We start from the raw sequence: 20,921 nt of genomic DNA, 5'->3' as shown, positions 1-20,921 counted from the left end.
AAAAATGATTGGAGGGTCCATGTGGAATATAAAGCTCTGTAGGTCTAGAGCTCATATCGTATATGGCATTTTGCTAATTAATGATCATTGGCCTCATGTCTGTTACTTAATAGCCTAATTGCAAAGCATTGGCGAAAGCGTTGTCTTTCAGTGCTGGTGGGAGGGGACTTTTTTGTGAAAGAGGTTAAAAAGGGAAATCAGGAACCTAATTTTTTGTCAAATGAGATGCCAAAAAAAATAATAATAGATATTTCCTGAGAAATCTTTCTATGGTGACGATGCAAAATTGTTCACGAGAGACTTTCCTCCCAACATTTTATTATGGAAAATTTCAAAAATACAAATAAGTTGAAGGAGTTGTGCAACGAACACCTGTAGACTCCCCACCTAGATTTTGCAAGTAATATTTTGCTGTGTTTGCTTCGTCGCACATCTCGCCTTCTGTTCATCCTCCAGCCCATCTTATTTTAGTTGATGCATCTCAAGGCCAGTTAACGTGTATCATTAATCAATAACAAATATTGATTTTAGTTCTTGTTTTTAGGTAAAATTTATAAACAATAAACTGTGCACATTTTAGTGTCCCAACCCCCTACCATGGTAGATGGTCATTATTTTACAAAGTTTCCTCCTGCCTCTTGCCAGTCAGTCCCTATCTCAGTCCCCAGAGGCCACCATGGTGAGACTTTTTATAATCCCCAAGGAATATTAAAATGGTTTGATCAAGGGGGGAGAACAGAAAAATATCGGTTGTTACTTATTAGTTTGAGGGGCAGTACAACTTAGGGGATAAGTTTGACTTTGGCAGCCAGGTCCCATGGGTTCAAATCGTGGCTCTGCCACCAGCCAGCTGTGCATTCCTGGCTTACTCATTTAGCTTCTCTGTGCTTCACTGTCCTCCCCTGTTAGGGGGTTAATACTAGTGCTGGCTCACTTTGTAGGGTGTTTGTAAGGATGAAAGAGTTAAAACTTCTAAAGCTCTTCGAACAGTTCAACATGGGTTTCAACTTGAATTTCATCAATTCCTAACTCTGTTATCTTGGGCAAGGTAGATGTATCTTTTTTGTTCCTATTGTCCTCATCTGTAAAATGGGAATAAAACCATTTAACAGCATTGTTTGGATTAAGTAAAATAGTATATGTAAATCGCTTAGAATACCAGGCAGAAATTTTAAAATTATTATTATCTAAAGTCCGTACTATATTCAGATTTCCTTAGTTTTTACCTAATGTCCTTTTTCTGTTCTAGGATCCCATCCACAAAACCTTGGTACATTTATTCGTCCTGTCTCCTTAAGCTCCTGTAGAATGTGATGGTATCTCAGACCTGTTTTTGATGACCTTGGCAATTTTGAGTACAGATCAGTCATTTAATGGAATGTCCCTCAATTTGGGTTTTTCCAGTGTTTTCCTTACGATTAGAAGAATCCAAATTGAAGGACATTCCGCCAAGTCGCTGATCTGTACTCCTCAAAACTGGTAAATTGCTGTGTTCATCACATCAGGCACGTGAAGGGTGCGTGCTCATCCGTGCAACTTACCACTGCCGATGCTGAGCCTGCTCTGAGCTGAGGTAGTGTGTGTCAGATTTGTCAACTTTAAAGCTACTCTTTTCACGGAGACACAGACACACGTGCACACTGCCCCCCCCCCCCCACACACATCCCTTTGCATCCTGTACTCTTCGGAAGGAGGTCACTGTGCACAGCCCACACTGAGTGCAGAGTTAAGTTCCACCTCCCTGAGGGCACAGTGTATCTGCATGCATTATTTAGAATTCTTGATAGGAGATTCGTGCATTCTCACCATGCCCCTTTTTATTTGTTTAGTCATTTATTTATATCAGAATGAACTCATGGGTATTTATTTTATACTTTAGGCTATAATCCAATGCCATGTGATTTATTTTCTTGTTTCAGTTGTTTCAGTTTTGGCCATTGGCAACTCTTTCAGGAACATTAAGAATATTGTCTCCTGTGTCCCTTTTATCAGCTGTCATCACTCTGGGGTATTTATTTATTTGGCATTTTCTTACCTTCTGGCACTATAAAAGAAGCTCCATGCTCATCTTGGGCATTCCCCAGAATCAGGCATATCTCCAAGGATTCCTGGTTCCTTGGATCGGGGAATGGTGTTAGAAACTAAGTACTGGGTGCTGGGGTTTGCAGAAATTTTATGCTCAATACATATTAGTTCTCTCCTTTCCTTTCGTGGGAGCTTGGTGCATGCGGTGGTGAGTGCCCACGCAGCATGGGGGGCTCAGTGATCCTACAGATGGGCCCGGTTCTCCACACAGGATGGGACAGAAGTCAGCCCAGTCAGTCAAGTCAGCCGATTTCATTCAGCTCAATCCGGGGCAGACTCCATGCTGTGCTTAGCGCTATGGGCACATGCCCTCCCCTCATGGAGGTCTACCGGCTAGAATCACATGAGAGGGCAGTAATATAGAAGTGCTGTGGAAGTAATATAGAAATTCAGAATACTGAAAGGCTAGTGTGACCTACCCCAAGAGCATTCAAAGAAGGCTTCTCATGACACGATTAGACTTAGCAAGGCTCATTCCAGATGAGAAAGTGTGAACAGATAAGAAGGGGCCTGAAAATAATGAAGGACTTTAGCTTCTTGGGTTTATTTTAGATATGAAACAGGGTTTACTGATCTTTGTGGGGTGAGAAAATGGGCTTCGGCCAGCCATGTGGTGCTGCCAGCTTGCACCGGCCCTCATGAGCCAATTGTTGAATTTTGGGGAATTTGGGGACCAGGTTGGCATCGTGTTGCTAGCTTGAAATCGGCCATAGTGGGAGGGTTTACGCTACAGAAATCTGCAGCTGCTACAAATCAGGGATCTTCTTTCCTCTCTGGCTGTTATTAAACACTTCCCTACATACCACTGGCTTTAGCAATCTAAACCTTTTACTCTGATTTTATTATTTATCCTCTAGCAGTTTTTTCCTGTATACACTTTCTTCAATGCTTGGAATTCTCTGACAAAAACTGTCAAAAAATAAGAGATGGGGCCAGGCGTAGTGGCTCACGCCTGTAATCCTAGCACCCTGGGAGGCCGAGGCGGGTGGATCGCTAGAGGTCAGGAGTTCGAGACCAGCCTGAGCAAGAGCGAGACCCGGTCTCTACTAAAAATAGAAAGAAATTATGTGGGCAACTAAAAATATACAGAAAAAATTAGCCGGACATGGTGGCACATGCCTATAGTCCCAGCTACTCGGGAGGCTGAGGCAGAAGGATTGCTTGAGCCCAGGAGTTTGAGGTTGTGTGAGCTAGGCTGATGCCACAGCACTCTAGCCCGGGCAACAGAGTGAGACTCTTGTCTCAAAAAAAAAAAAAAAGAGATGCATGCCCCTGAATGAAAACTGCATTTTACTGCCTATTGGTTAAAACTCTGGTAACTAGAAACTTTTTTAGTTAACTGGGTTATTTGGGACCTTGTAATGGCTGTTCTGAATAACTGTGTTGGAAATTATGATTCACATTTACCAGATGATTCCCCAGCCTTCTACCTTGTTTTGGCAGCATGAGAAAACCTGTTGTCACCTGAGGGTAGTCAGTGTCATATGTATGTGGCCATGGGGTGGCCTGGAGTTATCTGACCAAGAATAGGGGAAGAAATTACATCATCTTCCTTCAGCTGAGAAACCATGACTCAGCTGCATTCTGCTTGTAGTAGGTAATGCAACCCTCTGTTAGTTCAACTTTTGCAAAGATGACACCTGAGTAATCCATGGAATAGTGCTATGCAATAGGGACAATTTCCATGAGGTCACCTCTTGTGCATGGTGTATGGTATTAGGTGTTATGCAGAGTTAGACTCCAAGGAGCTTACATTTCAAGCGAGTCACCTGAATACAGTTACGCACATTATGACCAAGGAGATCAGGGTTAGGGATAGAAGACGACTTCTCAGATCCTTAATTGGAGATTGTGAGTTTTCACTGTAATCCTGAAAGATAGATTTGTTTTGCCTTAATTACAAGGATTTCTTTTATCTTCCTTTGCTCTTTCCTATGTCCCTCCATCAGAGGTAGTAAATTTCCCTAGCTTTCATTCCTACCTGTCATTGACTTGACTTCTGATCCTCTGTCACACTGAACCTCTGAGAATGTAAGACCCAGAAAGGAATATTGTAGGCATTCTGGCCATGTCACAAATCTTACGTGCAGAGTTCACTCTGAATCAAAGGAGCCCTCTTATTTTTTTTTTCAGTCCAAATGATTCCTAGATGTGGACACTCTCAAATTATTAGCTTATTTCCTGGAACACTCAAACCAGGACACAATTCCTCAGGAATGACTAATTTGAAACTTCTTAGGTTATCTTGATGCAAACAGGTCACCTGAAAAGCTTCCTTATCGAGCCAAGAGATCACAGGAGTCTCCTCCTCCTTCTTTTAAGTATGATAAAATTTAGCAATTTTTATCATTTTAAGTGTACAGTACAGTGGCATTAAGTACATTCACACTAACCTGCAACCATCACCACCGTTCATCTCCAGAACTTTTTTATCCTACGAAGCTGAAACTTCATATCCATGTTATAGCATGTGCCAGAATCTCCCTCCTCTGTAGGGCTGAATAATATTCCATTGTGAGTGTGGTTTTTAAATCGATTCCTCTGTTGATGGACACTTGGGTTGCTTCCACTTTTTGGTTGTTGTGAATAAAGCTGCTATGAACATGAATGTACAAATAACTGTTCAAGTCTCTGCTTTCAGTTCTTTTGGCTGTATACCCAGAAGTGGAATTGGTGAATTACGTGGTACTTTTTTTAATTTTTTGAGGAATTATCTTGGTATTTTTCACAGCAACTGTGCCATCTTACATTTCCACCAGCAGTGCACAGGGATCCTAATTTCTCCACATCCTTGCCAATGTTTGTTATTTTCTTGTTTTTTGGGTTGGTTGGTTTGTTGTTGTTCTTGGTTTTCTAATAAAAGCTATCCTAATAGGCGTGAAGTGAAATGGTATCTCATTGTGGTTTTGATTTGCATTTTTCTAACAATTAGTGATGGTGAGTGTTTTCTCACATGCTTAATGGTCATTTGGGTATCTTCTTTGAAGAAATGTCAGTTCAAGTCCTTTGCTCATATTTTGATCATGTTGTTTGGTTTCTGTTGTTGCACAAGAGTCTTCTTGCTTGCCTAGGTAGTGCACTGGTTCACGAGGCTACTCGGCATTTTTCTGGGGTTCTCTAGGGTGGCCTGTTCCCTTGGCACGTATGTAATGCAGAGGTGAATGCACAGGGACTCGCCATTCTGGAAAATTCCACCTGGCATTCTAAGATTGGCTCCTGTCTGCTTATTGTGGAGGAAGCTCAGTGGTGGATGCTTCAGAACTAAGCCACTGACTGCTTTTGGATACTGTATGATACTGCCATCTGAACTTTTTACTAGTTAAATTATAATCTCCTTGAGAGAAAAGGAGGAAGCTGAGATTCCATCTTATAATTTCTCAGTGTAATGATATTCTAGACCAGCTGTTGACAAACTGTAGACTATGGGTCGGATACCATCCCAGCCTGTTTCTGTAAATGAATTTTTATGGGAGCACTGACATGCCCGTTTGTATAGGTGTTGTTCACAGCTGCTTTTGTGCTGCAGTGACCGATTGAGTAGTTTCAGCAGAGATGTCTGGCCCACAAAGCCTACAATATTTGCTATTTGGTCTTTTACAGAAAAAGTTTGCCATCCCCTGTTCTAGACATTTAAAACCATTTACATAATGTACTGATGTTGACTGCTGACTGTTCATTCTATACTCGAGCACTTTGAAAACTATAAAGCCCATATAGATATTGTTGCTTTTAAGTATTTACTGAGTAAGATAAATACTTAGTACAAAGTCTCTGAATCCAACTTCTGCCCCTCCCCTGTGATAACTCCTATTTATACTAAACTTTGGTGAAGCAGCTTGATCTTTAGCTGCAGTGAGAGGAGTTACAAGAGAGGGACATGCCCCGAAGTGTAGAGCACAGATGACTTGCTGCCTTTCACCCTACAAATAGCATCCCGCTTCTCTTCCCCTGCCTCTGAGTCAGAGGTACAGCTTTGCTAAGGCAGGGATTGCCAATTTTGGAATTTTGAGATACCCTTGGTTTGCTGATTTTGTTACACCTTCTGTTCAACCCCTTGATCGTATGTACAATACACTTAAACTAGCTGCTAGAAGAATTGTTAAGGTATATGAATACTGTCTTTAAAGAGTTTATATAGCGGGTTTTGGCAATTGAAGAGTATTAAACATTGACTTTAAAAAATTATATAACACCTTTTGGGATAATTGGAAATTCTACACACACACACACACACACACACACACACACACACACACACACACTTTCATACACACCCACGAACACAGACACTCAGGAAATCATAAAGCCAAATTGACACCTACCTGTAGATGTTTTCTTACATAAAATTGTGGGATAGTCATTTTGTACAATCCAAATAGGATTCCAACAACGGATAAATCTGGTGAGAGGGGTCACCCTTTGCTGCAGATATGATATTTATCTAAAGAAAAAATGGAGCCCTTATCCCTTTTCATAGAATTATGTTGCCGCAATTGAAATTTGTGAGTGACGTGGTGGGGATTGGATGTAATAGTGCAGGCACACTGAAAACTTTGCAGCCTTTTTCCTTTTCTTTTTAAGAAGAAAAGCTGACCTCTTTTTTCCTCTGTAATACTAGTGTTTCACTTCTAGATCTGGTTCCATAACCTGTAGTGATTATAATTACTTTCCTTGAAAATCACTCCCAAAATACAATTTCCCCCTTAAGTTTTAACCTCTAAAGTTGAAAATAGAACTCTGGTGAGAGTCCTTTTGAAAATGATTTTCTTCCATTGATATGAAAGCATTGTTTCCTTATTTTTGTAGTTACATGTTTTTCTTCCCTAAGAACAGATCTCTACTGAATTTCATGGTGTTTACAATCATCTTTTCAATTTAAGACAAGTTTTAGAATTCAGATATTGCCCCTTGAAATGCTAGTGACTCCACCAACTTGGGCCATTCATGGACTCAGTAAGCATGCCTTTTTATTTATGACCTCAGGAGAATTCATTCATTTTTGCCTATTTTGAATGTCTGCTATACAGAGATAAATTATATAAGATCCGTGCTATCAGAGCTGGGTCATGATTCAGTGGGGGAGATAAGTACCCACAAAAAATTGACCATGGAACGTGGAAAGTGCTCCTTGTAGAGACATGTACATCTCACAATAGTAAGTTTGGGGGAATTTGTAAACTTACTTAAATCTTAATTCAATTTACATTGAGTTAGACTGTGATAAATGTATCAGATGAGAAACATGTAGATAATATTCGTCTACTCTGAAGTAACAAGTGAAAAAGTTGGACAAAATAAAATGCATCTGTTATAACCAATGGTCCCCAGCAAGGCCAGTGCTTGTGAGCCATTATTATTCCTGTGCATTCTGTGTGTTTGAGTTATTAACATGGTGCTTAGGTCAGATGAGAGTGTGTTCAATCTGCCATGCTTTGATAACTAAAGTAAAATGCTGATGGAGATCATTTAAGATCGTCTCTATGCTGTTGATTGCATGCTTGTGGCTCATAATCAGAATGATGCAAAGTAATTGTTAGACTGACTTGCCAAGGCTACATTTTGTGTCGTTGCAACTGTCAGCACTTTGGTCCTGCTGTTCTGCCTGAAGAACGCTTGCCTGGCACCTGTTGTGTGGCTAACACACAACTCTCCACTGAATGCCATGGATAACGTTTGTTCCAGCATTCCCCTTGCTACCTCCCCAAAATAACCTGGAAAAGAAATATCTGCTTATTTAGCGAAAGGAAGTGCTTATTATTTGTGTTTGACAGAATGCTTATGTTTTGGGACTTTAATATAAAAACCCACATGCTTGTTGCCAGGGAGCTCATCTCTTCTCTTTGGCCATGAATCCTAGACAAGCCTAGAGCTTTGTCACTTACTGGTTAAGTGACCTTGGATAGGTTACTTTTCTTGAGCCTTGTTTTTCTCATCTAGACAGTGGAGCTGATGGAATCTATTTCACAGAGATTTTTGTCAGGATTAGAGATGATAGATAAAAATTTGCCTCACAAGTTAGCCACTCAATAAATGATAGTCGCTAATATTAAGGAATGAAAGGCTTACTCAGGGTGATACAATACAATGGCAAGATGAAATTTTAGAAAAGGTATGAAACAATGTCTTTCACAGCAACTTGAATGGAACTGGAGACCATTATCCTAAGTGAAGTATCTCAGGGATGGAAAAACAGACACCACGTGTTCTCACTAATAAGTGAGAGCTAAAGGATCGGTACACATGGGCACAAAGAGATGTAAAGGAAATTGGAAACTAAAGACGAGGGGAGGGTGGGAGCGGAGGTGTGGAATAAAAACTCACCTATTGGGTACCATGAACACAATCCTGACTTTGGCGATTTACAGTGTATCCATGTAACAAAAACATTTGTACCCCCTTAATATTTTGAAATTAGAAAAAAAAAGTCAGTAGTCCAAAAATGTAACTTTGGAACATGTAGTTATCAATGGTTTTCCTGGTCAGGTCATATTTATCAGAAACACACAATTGGATGAGGATGTGAGATTGTAAGCCACAAGTTCTCATGGCTAAGGTCTGAAATACAGGATGTGTTGTGGGCCATCCCATGTATATCCTCAAAGGATATGAAGATCCCTTTGAAAGCAAATTTACTAATATATACAATTTACTCTTGACAACTTAAAAGAGACATTATATGGCATGCATTGCAACCTGACCATCTGGTGCTTGCTCGGAGAAAGCAGTGACCACAAGAGAGTTGGGCAAAACAAAAACTGCCCCTATAAGAAATCATTATTAGATCTAGAGACTTCTCACAGGTCCTTAGTTGTACCGTCAAAAGAGATCTGTTGAAAGTAGCTCAGTTCGTATTCCATGATATATTAAGTCGCTAGTGTGAATGGTCAAGGAGATGCTCTCTCTCCGTCTGATTCTTTCTGGTGCTAAAATTAAGGTCTGTGTTCTTATTTCCTAACGTCGATTCTCTTTCACGTGGTCAAAATGGAACAGAAGTTTCTTCTGAGAACACGACCCCTATCACAGTTTGTCACTGCCTCTAAAAATTGCATAAGCTGGGCCAGGGATGAAACATTTAGGGAAGAGTTGTTGCAAAGTAGCATGCGAAGGGACGGTCACCTGCTGTTGGATATGAACTCTGGCTTCACAAATCAGACTCTGTGTTTCTCCACTTTTGGTCTCTCCAGGATTTTCCACGCAGCGCCTGATTTGGCGTTTCTGTGCTGCCGCGGTATGCCCTGTCTTTCTCTCGTCTGCTTCCTGCCAGGCCCCCCTCCTGCCTGCTAGATGGAGCACTGTTGGGTACTTAGAAAAGGTTAGCTGCATTCATAGCTGGAGGAGGAATGATCTCCACGCTCCGGCCATGGTGAGGATACGCTCACTACCCCAGCCTGCCCTCAAAAGTGGAATTTTGCTGGACTGTTGCCAGTCACTGTTGGAGGTATGGCACAGTTTTCTTAATTGAGGGCAAGGATGTGTCATATGGCTCTGCAACACCCATATCACATCTGTTTTACCAAACCAGCCATTCTTTGTGAAGGAAATTAGATTAGAAATATTGACACTGCACAAACATTCCAACTTTTGATACCTTGTAAGTATGGTAAATCCTGACTATTTTTTCTACGTTTTCAACTTCAAATCATGTGATTTCATATCTAGGATCACTCATGAGTCTATAATTTTCTCTGTATCATTAACTCACTCCACTGTGATTGGGCTGAAAACAAGGATACCTGTTTGACTTCAGAGTTAAGATTTCATACTTGAAATCAGCACCCCTAGTCACCACTATCCCTAGTCTTTACAATTTTTTCCCTTTTCAATATATTGGATACCCACTGAATATTGTAATTTGTGATTTTTTATTCCTTGTGGTGGATATGTTAGTTTGTATTCTTCTAAACTACACCCACTCAAGCCAAAACAATTTTTTGCTGTTAAGACTTTTTATATTTATACAATCTGCCTTTCCCAATCTTGATGAAAATGCAGAAGAAAAAGAATCACATGCTACCCCAATGTGTAGTCATTTCTCACGAATGTGGGAGACTTTGGTAGATTCTGTAAATTCAACAAATAGATATTTATTGGTTCATTCTTTCAAAGCAATATCCTTCCAGTTCTAAAAATGATGATGTAGATGGATTATTGGTGTTAAGAGAGGTTTTTAATATTCAAGTTAATTAATTGATATTCATTAATTTTTAATATTCAAAATTATCTGGCAGCAATATGACATGAATACTGTCATAGTATGTTACAAACAAATGGTATGTGAGCATATAAATTCACAAGGATGTGTATAATATGCTCTGTATGCTTGGGCATAAGAGAAAGTCTGGAATTATAGAAACCAGAATGTTAATAATGGTTATTAGTGGGACTTTTCCTGATTTGTATTATTTGGGTTTTTTTCCTCCTAGCTACATTATCTAATTATTGTATAGTAAATAGTTTTATTTTGTTCTCATTCTCATCCAATTTTGGGAGGGAGGGCAAAAAGAGAATACGGTACAGGTACTCTTATTCTGATAAATTATAAAGTTATAAAAGTCTCTCCTGTGTCTCCTCTATTGTTACAGATATATAAATGTGTTGTGCCAAATGGTGATAAGGCTTTTTCTTTTTGTTAAGTCTCTCCTGCATGCTAAGCGCTGCAGTAGGAGCTTGAGACGTTATATGGAGTAGATATTATTATTGCCATTATGCAAATGAGAATAGGGTTCAGCAAGTTTAAGTAACGGGAATCGCACAGCTAGGATGTGACTGAGCGGAGGCTCAGACTTGGGTCTGACTCTGAAATCATATTTTGTGGTCTTTATAATTCTTACTGTAGACGTCTGTCGTTAGGATGAAAAGGTCAATGTGTATGAGTGGATTATAAAGTGATGCTCTCAAAAGAAAAAAGGTGCTCAGAGATTTTTGCCAGCAGGTACCATTTTTCACTGCCTGCATTGCTTTCTGGTAGTCTTTTCAATTAGAACACAACCTGGTGGCCAGAATCACATCATCTTCTTAGCCGTCACCTAGAACTAGGACAGTCTGACAGCATAGAAAGTGTCCCCTGAGCACTTGTGGGCTTCTCTCTGGGACTTTGAGGCGAGCCTTTCTGATTCGGAGAAACTGGGTCTAGGAACCTGCCTCCAGGGTCGTGCGACATTGCACGGAGACTCCACCCTGGCTGGTGGCTGCACATTGGACCTCTTAGGAGAAGGGCACGAAGGCACTGGGCTGCTTGCAGCTCGCAGAGTGAATCCCAAAGGCCCCAGGATCATGTGAAACTCGCCATCGGCACCTCGGGAGTTGGACTACCTTTGCCTCATGTCCCCTCCTAAACCTGCAAAAGCCTCTTTAAAATAGTCTCTGGAAATTTTTTTTTTAATTGGATCTTGAGTATAGTTGCTTGTGAGGTGCAGATTAAAGTGTCTGTTGCATCACTCCCGTTATCTCCCTTTGTCTTTGAGACTTCCTGTGTCCTTTCGCGTCTTGTCGGTCCTTTCCCACACTTTGTTTGGCCAATCGGTATCTCAGACCCTGTGGCTTCCTCACGGCATCACTCATTTGGCCTGATACGTGGCCTCCGGTGCCCCTCTGCCAAGTCCACATTCCCACGTGAGCCTAACACTCGCCGTGGGGAGCAAGTGGAGCTGTGGGCGCACCATTTCGGGAAAGAGCAAGTGCAGTGATGGCTCACTCTGAGTATTTATTAAGACTTCTGCAGTCAGCCCCATGGTCGGCATGCAGGACATGACATTTTAAAAGACCTGCCTAAAAAATTACTTCCCAGGCACTGCACTATACACTCCTTGTCGTAAGGATCACGCGTCTCATGATTAGTGAATCATACATTTGACTGTTTTCTGCATATTGATTGTTCAAAGCTCTGTTTTTAAACTTCATATAGTCAGCCAAATCGTCACACAGCCAGCATTCTTCAGACATTTATGGTGCACTTAATAAGGGCCAGAGTTCTAGGTGTGAAACTTATCATCATCTCTAGGCCTGAAAACCTGCTCTGATTTAGAGAAGGGACTTCATTTTTTTCTAAATCTGTTTTTCTCTTGCAGTTTTCCAAAGAAATTAGACCATTTTCTTGGTGAAAAGAAACCAACCTGCTGTTCCCATAGGGTGAGTGATCCTTTGAATCCACCATATATTTTTACACATCAAAATTTCATCCAATTACTGTGACACTCCAAGAAAAAGTGTTTGATGCATTCTCTAGAAGTTTCCTCCTGCTTGGAACCAACATGTTTTTCTATTCTTCGACTCTCTCTGTTACTGGGTTCTTCAGAGGATGATTCTCTCGTTTTCTGCCGTTTCTTTTTGCACATGTTTTGCATCTCACCCGTTGTTACCATCACTGGTATAACCTTGTCCGGCTTGCGGAGAGGATGAGAGAGGAAGTTTCTTTCCCTCAGTGACTGGTGCACAAAAATACAGCTGTGGGCAAGGGGAAACCGTCCGAATTCGTCACTTGGCTGCACTGTCTCATGAATACAGTGACAAAGAATAATAGGATGTGAGTGCTAGATGGGACCCAGAGCTTGTCTGGCAAAGGACCCATGTATAGATGAGGCAGCTGAGGCCCGGAGGGCTTCATGCCGCCTTGTGGGGGCTTCAAAAAGAGTTGGCAGACCTGGGATTATGACTCCTAGCTGCATGGCCTTTGCCCTGCACAAAGGGTTTTTTTTTTTTTTTTTAATCCACAGATTCTTTATGAAGATAGAAAGTCACAGGTAGTTCGATTTAATGTAGCACTGGTAAGCTAATGACAACAATCCCCCCCAAGGCAAAGGTCGAGCGTGATGCTGCTCAGCTGTTTTGACTTTCTAGGAATCCTACTTGGCCATTCCTAGGGGGGTTGGCAGTGGCTGTGCTCAGAACGTTTCTGCTGTGGACCTCGTCCGAGGGGGTATATTTTCCTTTGCACCCTTTCCAAACCACTGCATTTGCAACACCATGAGACTAGGTGGTACACCTGCTTTGCAGCTAGAAGTCGCAGTGCACCTGCAGGCATGTGCCGGCCAGCTGCAGACCTGCACGCCCCCGCTCCGGGCATTCTGCACGTGCAGAGTAATGGGTAACGGGGTTCTTGCAGCGCAGTGCACATTTGGCCTATAGTCATAGAGACTTTCAGAGAAACTTTATTCTTTTTTTTTTTAAGTCCGTTGGTCTTTACATAAGAGTGCTATCGTGCGGTAAGATGGAGAGAAGTTAAGAACCTCATTCTCATCTACAGCCGTACCACCCTGAACATGTCCAATCTCGTCCAATCTCGGAAGCAAAGCAGGGTTGGTCCTGGTTAGTACCAGGAAGGGAAGAACCTCATTCTCTGTTGGAGTCCGGGGAGGTGGACTTACCTGCAGTTCTTTTGAGAAGTCCTGCGCTGGATCTGGCTCTGAATCATGTTCATTTAGGTGGGCAAGCTAAGTGCACTTATTTCCAAAACATTGCATCTCACCTAGGGATTGGTCCATGGGTAGCATGAAGAGCCTGTGTTTATTATTTTGTCCCACTTGTCAACTTAGTCACTTTTTCTTAACAAATGGGGGCTACTCTTCTGCCCTAATAGGAGTCATTAATATGCAACCTGGTATTTCTCCTTATCCAGATAGAGAAACAGTCCGGTTTCGACCAGTGTACTGAATGGAGTGTAGAACGTGGATTGCTGATTCACTGCTTATTACCTAATGTTGACCTCTTCTGTCCCCAGAGACTGGGTCTGCTTCAATGTGCATTCAGTAGAAGTGTGAAGTCAAAGGCTTCCATTTCCCTGTCTTACTCAAGAAAAGCCCAGAAGGTTATCCCCAGAGCACACCACAATACAATGTGAGACACCAAGCTCTGTCGCTCGCTGGGGCATCTAGAGGTCTCTGTAGAATCAAGAGCTTAGTTAGTCTAAAAGTAGAGGACTCTTAAGGGGCCTTAGGAAAGTGGATAACTGCCGAACTTTGTGCCTACATGGTGCTATTCTTTTGGTGAAGAGGAAACTGGTAGAGCAGGGTCGGAGACAAGCAGTGGTGAAAGGATGAAAGAAGGATGCCCTAGACCCACGTAGACCACTTGTGGCTACTTTGGTTTCCTGCCAGGGTCATGAGGTTTGACATCGACACTCAGGAGGCATCGAATTATTATCCAAAATATTAAAAGCCATTTGCTTTTACCAAATGAAAGGCAACTAAACACAGACTCGAGCCATGAGTATTTTTTCCTAAAAAGCAGCTCAGGGACTGGTCCCCACATGCACCTTGTAATACGTGGGTCGCTGGGTTCTGTTTCTCAGCATGTGGCGGGGCTGCGTCCTGGCAACAGTGCCCCTGCTGTTCTCAGCTCCAGCAGCGCTCACCATCCACGGTATCTCTTTAAGGGAGACCTAGGGAGATGCTCTTGCCAGCACAAGGGTTTTATTTGCTAGCGGCCAGGTGGCAATGGCATATATTGGTTCCGTGGCAACATGACTGTGCAGCCAGAAAGCAGAGACTGACTGTGACAGCCAGTGTATCCTGGGCAGGATGAGCGCAGTCCTGATACCTTCTTTTATTTTGCGCCTTGTCCTCTCCTGCCCCTCCCTTCCTGGGGCCTTTACAGTACAGAGAAAGTGGACTTCGTAATTGTCGCTGTCTATCCCTGCTGTTAGCACTTGCCTACTGTCCCTGTGGAGCTTGGAACTTGATGCAGAAGAAGGCAGTGCCTGTAGAGACATTCTGCAGGCCTCCGAATGGGCCCGCAGGGTTGGCAGCGCCTCCTGCCTTAGCAGTGGAAAGTAGCTGGAGCGTCCGCGCCTTCCATCCTCCCTGCAGCCTGGCGACTCTGTCAGAATGGCTCAGCGGAGAGAGCACTTCCTGCACATCACGGTCACTGCTCCTGGCTGGAATGTGGGCAGCAACGTGGAGCGGTGTGCAATCCAGGCAAACGGCGTGCTCGTTTACGATGCTGCAGAATGAGGAGACACCGACCGGTGTAGCTGCAATGCCAGCACGGTAGGGCTCACCGAAGAAATACGACACCCATTTCTTATCTTCTGGGAGCTCCTACCAGAGGTGCAGTTTCTAATTGCAGTTTCTCTACTGATGCACGGTCAGGGCTGAATCATGTCTCTAATGTTTTCTCATCTATAAAATCCTCCCCGAAACCGTTGTAAGCACTCTTGATTTCAACAGATGCTTTTTTCCCCCCTGAACTCCTGAAGCATTTAAAAAAAAATCTTTGCCATCCACTTGACACTTCTCCTGTATTCCTTTTTTGATACATGTTGCTTTGGGGGCCTGAGCAATCTTTCCAGGTAGAGGCTAAGCCCTTCAAGGTTAGCAACCATGTATCTTCTTCATTTTTTTAAAACATTTCTCTAATGTTCATCTGAGCTCCATGGATAGTAACCATGACTTCAATATTTGTTCATTCATTGTATCTCATTCTTTCTCCCAAGGAAGTTGTGAGGCAAGTGTGTGTGTAAATACATTGAAAATATTTTTCAGTTTTTCAAAGGAAAGATAAATCCAAGAAATTCTTTTTCTGGTATGTTTTTTTAATGTAGCTATAAAGTCACAAAGTAAGAATAGCTAAAGAGTTCACATTTCCTCATCTTCCTCTTAGTGGCTGCTGCCAATGAATGTGTACCCCAGGGTTTTATATTGTCACTGAAATAATCCTTTTTCCCACCCAACACCCCCCCCACCCCGTATTCACTGTCTATTGAATCTGCCTTTGGGGCCAGACTTCTCAGTCTAACAATGTCTTTGGAGTTATTAAGTAAGAGATTTGAATGATTTTTCATTAAGGTGGCAGATTTGATAGATTAGGATAGTGATTCCTAATTTAGTTTTGAGGTCTGTTGGGGGAGGGAAGGTTTTCATCTTACAAAAACTTTTATCTTACAAGAGTTCTCTTCCCGTCCCAAATTCTGAGCTGAGATGAGAGAGTAGGAAGGCAGAGGGAGGCCAGAATGTGCCTGGTGACTGACAACAGCTCACTAAGAAGGTGTAGTTAGCGTGAGAGCCAGAAAGGGCTGCCACCTGCCTGTCCCCCAGCCTAAGTCTGGTAACAGTCCACCTGCAGGAAGGTTTTGAGTCTGTGGACCACTGTCTATATGGAGAAGGAAGAAAGAGACCAAAGTCCCACCTAACTTATACTCAAACTTTTTATAGATTAACTCTACTAAGGGAGAGGCATGGGCCACATGGGGTTTAGATCCCAGCCAGGTTACACACTTTCTTGGGGAAGAGAAGGGCAGAGCGAGAGGTCAGGAGGGCTTGGGGGAAATGCTCCCCATGGAAAGGAGGAAGTGGGGATTGGTGTTTCCCTCCTGCTGCCTGTGTTTCTGTCCTCTGCACCCTGCCAGGCCGACCACCCCTCAGCACACTCAAGCCTTCTTACTTGTCATGTTTTCTTCCTGGCTCTAGGGTGTCTCTATTTGTCACCGATGGTTAGCCTCCTATATCAGAATGTTAGCTCAGTGAATGCAGAAACCATGTCAGTCTCATTGACTGCTTGTATCCTAGGATTTAAAACTGTGCCAAGCACACAGGAGGCCTTTGCTCAATGTTTATTGAATGAGTAAATGTTGTTTGATGCCTCTGCTCATACTCTTTAATTACTCTGTCTTGCCTGGCCAGGCCCTATTCCATCATAAGACCCAGTTCAGCCATCACGGTCTCTAAGGAGCCTTTCCTGGCGTCCCTTCTTCCAGCTGCAAGGGGCACCTTCTTGCTTTGTAGCTCATCAGTTGCCAGTAGTTGCATGTGTGCATGTGTATGCTATCATGTATGCATGCGTGTGTGTGTGTGCATGTATGTGCACCTGCATATATGTGTGCTTGTGTGCATATATATATGTATATATACTTGTGTTCTCTCTCTCTCTGTCTCTCTCTCTCTCTGGCTCTGTAACACGTCAGTTCACTTATTTATGTACATCTCTCTCATCCTCACTAGGCTGTAAATTCCCTAGGAACTGGGAAACCTGTTTTTCATCCTTGTTTCTCTAATATCTGCCATGTCGTGGGTGCTCAGTATGTGATAATATTAGCATTCTAAGCACTTACAACATGCCAGGTACTGCTGCATCTCAGTACATAAATTTCTAAATATCTTACATACTATAATCCTCACAACTTTACGTGATACATTTTTAACTCTCATTTTACAGGTAAGGAAACTGGGGACATAAAGAGGTGAAGTGACTGGCCCACAGTCCCACAGAATTAGGCTGATTCTCTAGCTTTTTATTCTGTGCTGCCTCTCAGAGACTGACTACTGTATTTGTATGAATGAACAAATGAATGAATGAGCATTTTAGAAGCCCAGACCTGCATCATTAAATAGGTCCCAAGACACTGAGATCAGCACAGATAAGTGAGTGAGAAATGACCACCAAGGCAGCCTATGATCAGCCATGGGTGACATCGACCCCTGAGGCCATGAGTAAAGTAAATCCACAGATGAATCGCTAATGTCTTGTCGTAGGCATTGCGCTTAATTCCTGGTTATCCATGCCTGCATGGTGGTGTTGGTTAATGGAAATGAATAATGATCATAATATATTGGGAATTGTTTGCTAGTGGGAAAATACCAAATCACCAATAATAAGTTAAACAGCTATTTGTTTGCAAGGCTCACTGCTAAATTTAGAGGGAAGTGGGCAGGCGGAAGGGGGAAGAATGTGAGATGGAGGGTGAAAAGGAGAACCCTGAAAATACAAGCCAAGGTCATTGTCTTCAAGAGGCTCTGGCCTCGTTGAAGAGGCAAGGAATGATTGCAGGTAAAATTAAGGAAATCAAAAAAATAAAAAGCAGTAAACATGAGCGCTCTCACAACACATTATTAGATGTGATTCATGACCAAATGGTGACGATAGAGAAAATGAAAGCTGTTGTATTAGTCAGGATGGGATAAGCTTTTGTTGCAGAAACAGTCAAGCCTAAACTCCAGTGGCTTAGCAAAACAAAAGTTTATTTCTCACTCATACGGTCACTGCTGTGGATGTGCTGTCTCTCCAGGACAACTGTCTTCTGTGCACAACTACATGATGCAACTGCTTTGATCCTTTTATCTAGAGGCCTCCTTCATGATCACAGGGGAAGAGAGAAAAACTGGACAATTGCACCAGCAATTAACTGCTTTAAAGCTTTTGCCGGGAAGGGACACTTAACACCTGCTGTGTCCTAAGCATGGCATTCAGCCTTTTATGTAACTCACATCATCCCAGTCCTCTCCCCGAGCACACAGTAGGTGCTCAGTGAATATGTATTGTAAAAGAATGAATGAACAAGGAAATGAACTTGCTCTTGGTAGTGTTACAACAGTAATGCACACAGCAGCCCCTGAAGCCTCGGCTTGGAACAATCAGGTGGTGACTCCAAAGTATTTACTAAAATTAAAAGAGCATTAATAAAAACAGCAACATAGTAACATTAATTAGCCTTGGTGATTGGAAGATCATAAGGCCCTGGGCAAATTAAATCCAACTTATTGATGGATGAGCTTGCACTAAAGCCTGGGCCTTCCAGATATTGGCTTAGCCACATCACTGTCCACAGCGCACAGCTCGACCTCACAGTCATGGGTTATCTGGTTCCATCTTGTCTGTCCAGTGTTGTTCTTCCTGAATGAGGCAGAGATCATGATGCTCATTTAAAATTCAGAAGCTTGATTAAGGCACGGTTAGCCTGTCCAGGATGCTCCCAGGATTTCCTGCCAGGTGTGTGGGACAGCACTGTCCCCTCTCCTCCTGCATCAGGTTCTCCCACACTTTCTCCTGGGGGCCTGGCAGAGGGGCCACAACCAGCTCCCCATCGGTGGGTTCCAGACAGTGTCACATGTATGCGGACCAAAAGCACAGCAGCTGAATGTGTAAAATAAGTTGGAGGCTCCATGAAGGAACCAACATGGAAAGTGGAGAGTTACAGAGAGAAAGGGGGAGACTCCACTGGACAGGGGGTTGGGGATCGTATCTCCTGTGTCAGGCTGAAGAATGGAGGCCTCTCCACTGTGTCTCATGGGACACTATTTGGTCAAGAGAAACCTGAGCGCCAGGAGGACCCACAATCACAGCCACTAACAAATTCCTAGGAAATGGTGTCTGCCTGCCGCGGTGTGAATGTGACCAGAGCAGTGCCACGGAGCGGGCCTGAACCGTGGGTTGGCAGTCACTGGACATGTCTCCGCAAGTTGGTGATGTGACAGTGAGATTAGCTTTGCCAACCGTGTTCACCACCCGTGAGATGGTGGAGGAACCAGGGACTGGGGCCCGGGGGAGGGGGCTGTTGCAGGTGTAAGGAGATAAGGCTTTGGAAACGACTGTGGGAACATTCTGAAGGGACAGATGTGGGGGCCGCTACAAGAAAGTGTTGACCAAACCAGGGTGACTGCTTGCGTATGAGAAACAAGGGGAGAAAAGGAATTGGAGATAACTGAATTTTTGAGCCCAGGTGGCTGTGGCTAGGCCGTGGAAGGTGTCCTGTGTTTTGTGGAGGTTATTTTAATAACAGTGTCATTCTGTGAGTTAGAGGCCTCTCTGGCGGAATCCAGGGGTAGCCTTGGACCAGGGCGAGCCCCCTTTAACTAACTGAGTGTTACCCCAACCCCAACTGTCTCACGTCTCCCTTCCTTCCAGCCCTCCCAGCCCAAGGTTTGGGATCGAGTCTTAAATCAGCAGCAAAACTGTCAGGCTGAAATTTCATCTCCATCCTGGCCCTCTAGTGGAGATAAGATGGTTTAAATGTGGGCGAGAAAGTAAAATGGAATGTGTGGCTGCCGTCTCGCTGTCGATAAGAGAGGGGCTCGCAGTCCAGCCGGAGAGCAGCGTCTCTCTCCTGCCCACGTGCCTCGCTACCAGACGCAGCCTCCCCAGGGCTCTGGGAAATGGTAAAATTCTTACAAGCTGACAATATTTTTTTTTTTTTAGCTCCACAAGGCCACTGCACACCGCATTCTCAGTCTTTTGGTCCGACAGGAGAGAGTCAGTTTTGATTTGAGAGAAGGGAGAAAGAATGGTATTTAATGCGCGAGAGGAGGAATGTATGGCACTCCCATTTCACACGTGGGGCTGGCTGGTCATGTCACTTTTCCTAGATGCCTGTCTCTAGTGGCGGAAGATAGTCTAATGAGAGAAGCTGAGGTTGTGTGCAGCTCATACACAGCCACTCTTCAGCTCCAAGGAATCGGAGTGAACACCTGGGCTCCCTGGGATTCAGGGGTGCATCAGCCTCAAACGCTTTTCCCTGCATAGAGGGTGGACCTGAAGAAATGCCACTGGGGGAGAAGAGAACTCCTGACATCTTGCCTTTCTTCTCTGCTTTCTCGTGGGTCTGTGAAGCAGGCATCTCTGGGCAGAGGTGCAGGAAGTGTGACAGAATAGGAAGGCTTTGAAGTCACTGTCTCTCTCCCTCCAGTGCCCTTGGCTGTCCTTGTTGGTTGGATCCTGCTCCCTGGTTGACACCTGGGTTGGCGCTCTCTATGAAGGCTCTGCCTCCTCTTCAAACCAGCAAGGGGCAGGGCCCCCTTGGCGTGGAAGACACCTGGCGTTCCTGATCGTTCCAACACCTCTTACATACCCATAAAATCACCACGGCCTGTTTAGATTGATTTGTGAATAAGATTCCTTTCAAATAGCAGGATGATCGGAAGCCTCTGTCTTTTCCGGGGGAGGTGTATATTTAAACAGACATGCTAAACTATTTATATTAATAGATTGTTATGTATCGTGTTGCAGGGAAAGGTGGAAGTCAACCTTAATGTTCTGTTCCCAGTTTTCTATAGTTTCAAGCATATTTTCTCGCTAGTACTAGAGACGTTACACATTTCAGATCTCCAGTGATATGTCTCTTCTTTTGATGT

At 43.3% G+C, this 20,921-nt stretch overlaps 1 long non-coding RNA gene across 2 annotated transcripts in view; it reads left to right on the top strand.

Annotated features, from left to right (window-relative positions):
• The window catches only part of LOC123638305, an 89,458-nt gene that overhangs the window by 43,251 nt on the left and 25,286 nt on the right, over positions 1–20,921 (top strand). For both annotated transcript variants that reach the window (XR_006735303.1, XR_006735302.1), the window contains one exon: positions 12,153–12,213. This is a non-coding gene — a long non-coding RNA (uncharacterized LOC123638305). The remainder of the gene's footprint in view (positions 1–12,152; positions 12,214–20,921) is intronic.

The sequence above is a fragment of the Lemur catta genome, chromosome 5 (genome assembly GCF_020740605.2).
Source record: "Lemur catta isolate mLemCat1 chromosome 5, mLemCat1.pri, whole genome shotgun sequence".
In the NCBI taxonomy this organism is placed as follows: domain Eukaryota; kingdom Metazoa; phylum Chordata; class Mammalia; order Primates; family Lemuridae; genus Lemur; species Lemur catta.
Note: the sequence above shows the minus strand (reverse complement) of the source record. Positions and strands in the feature narration are given on the sequence as shown.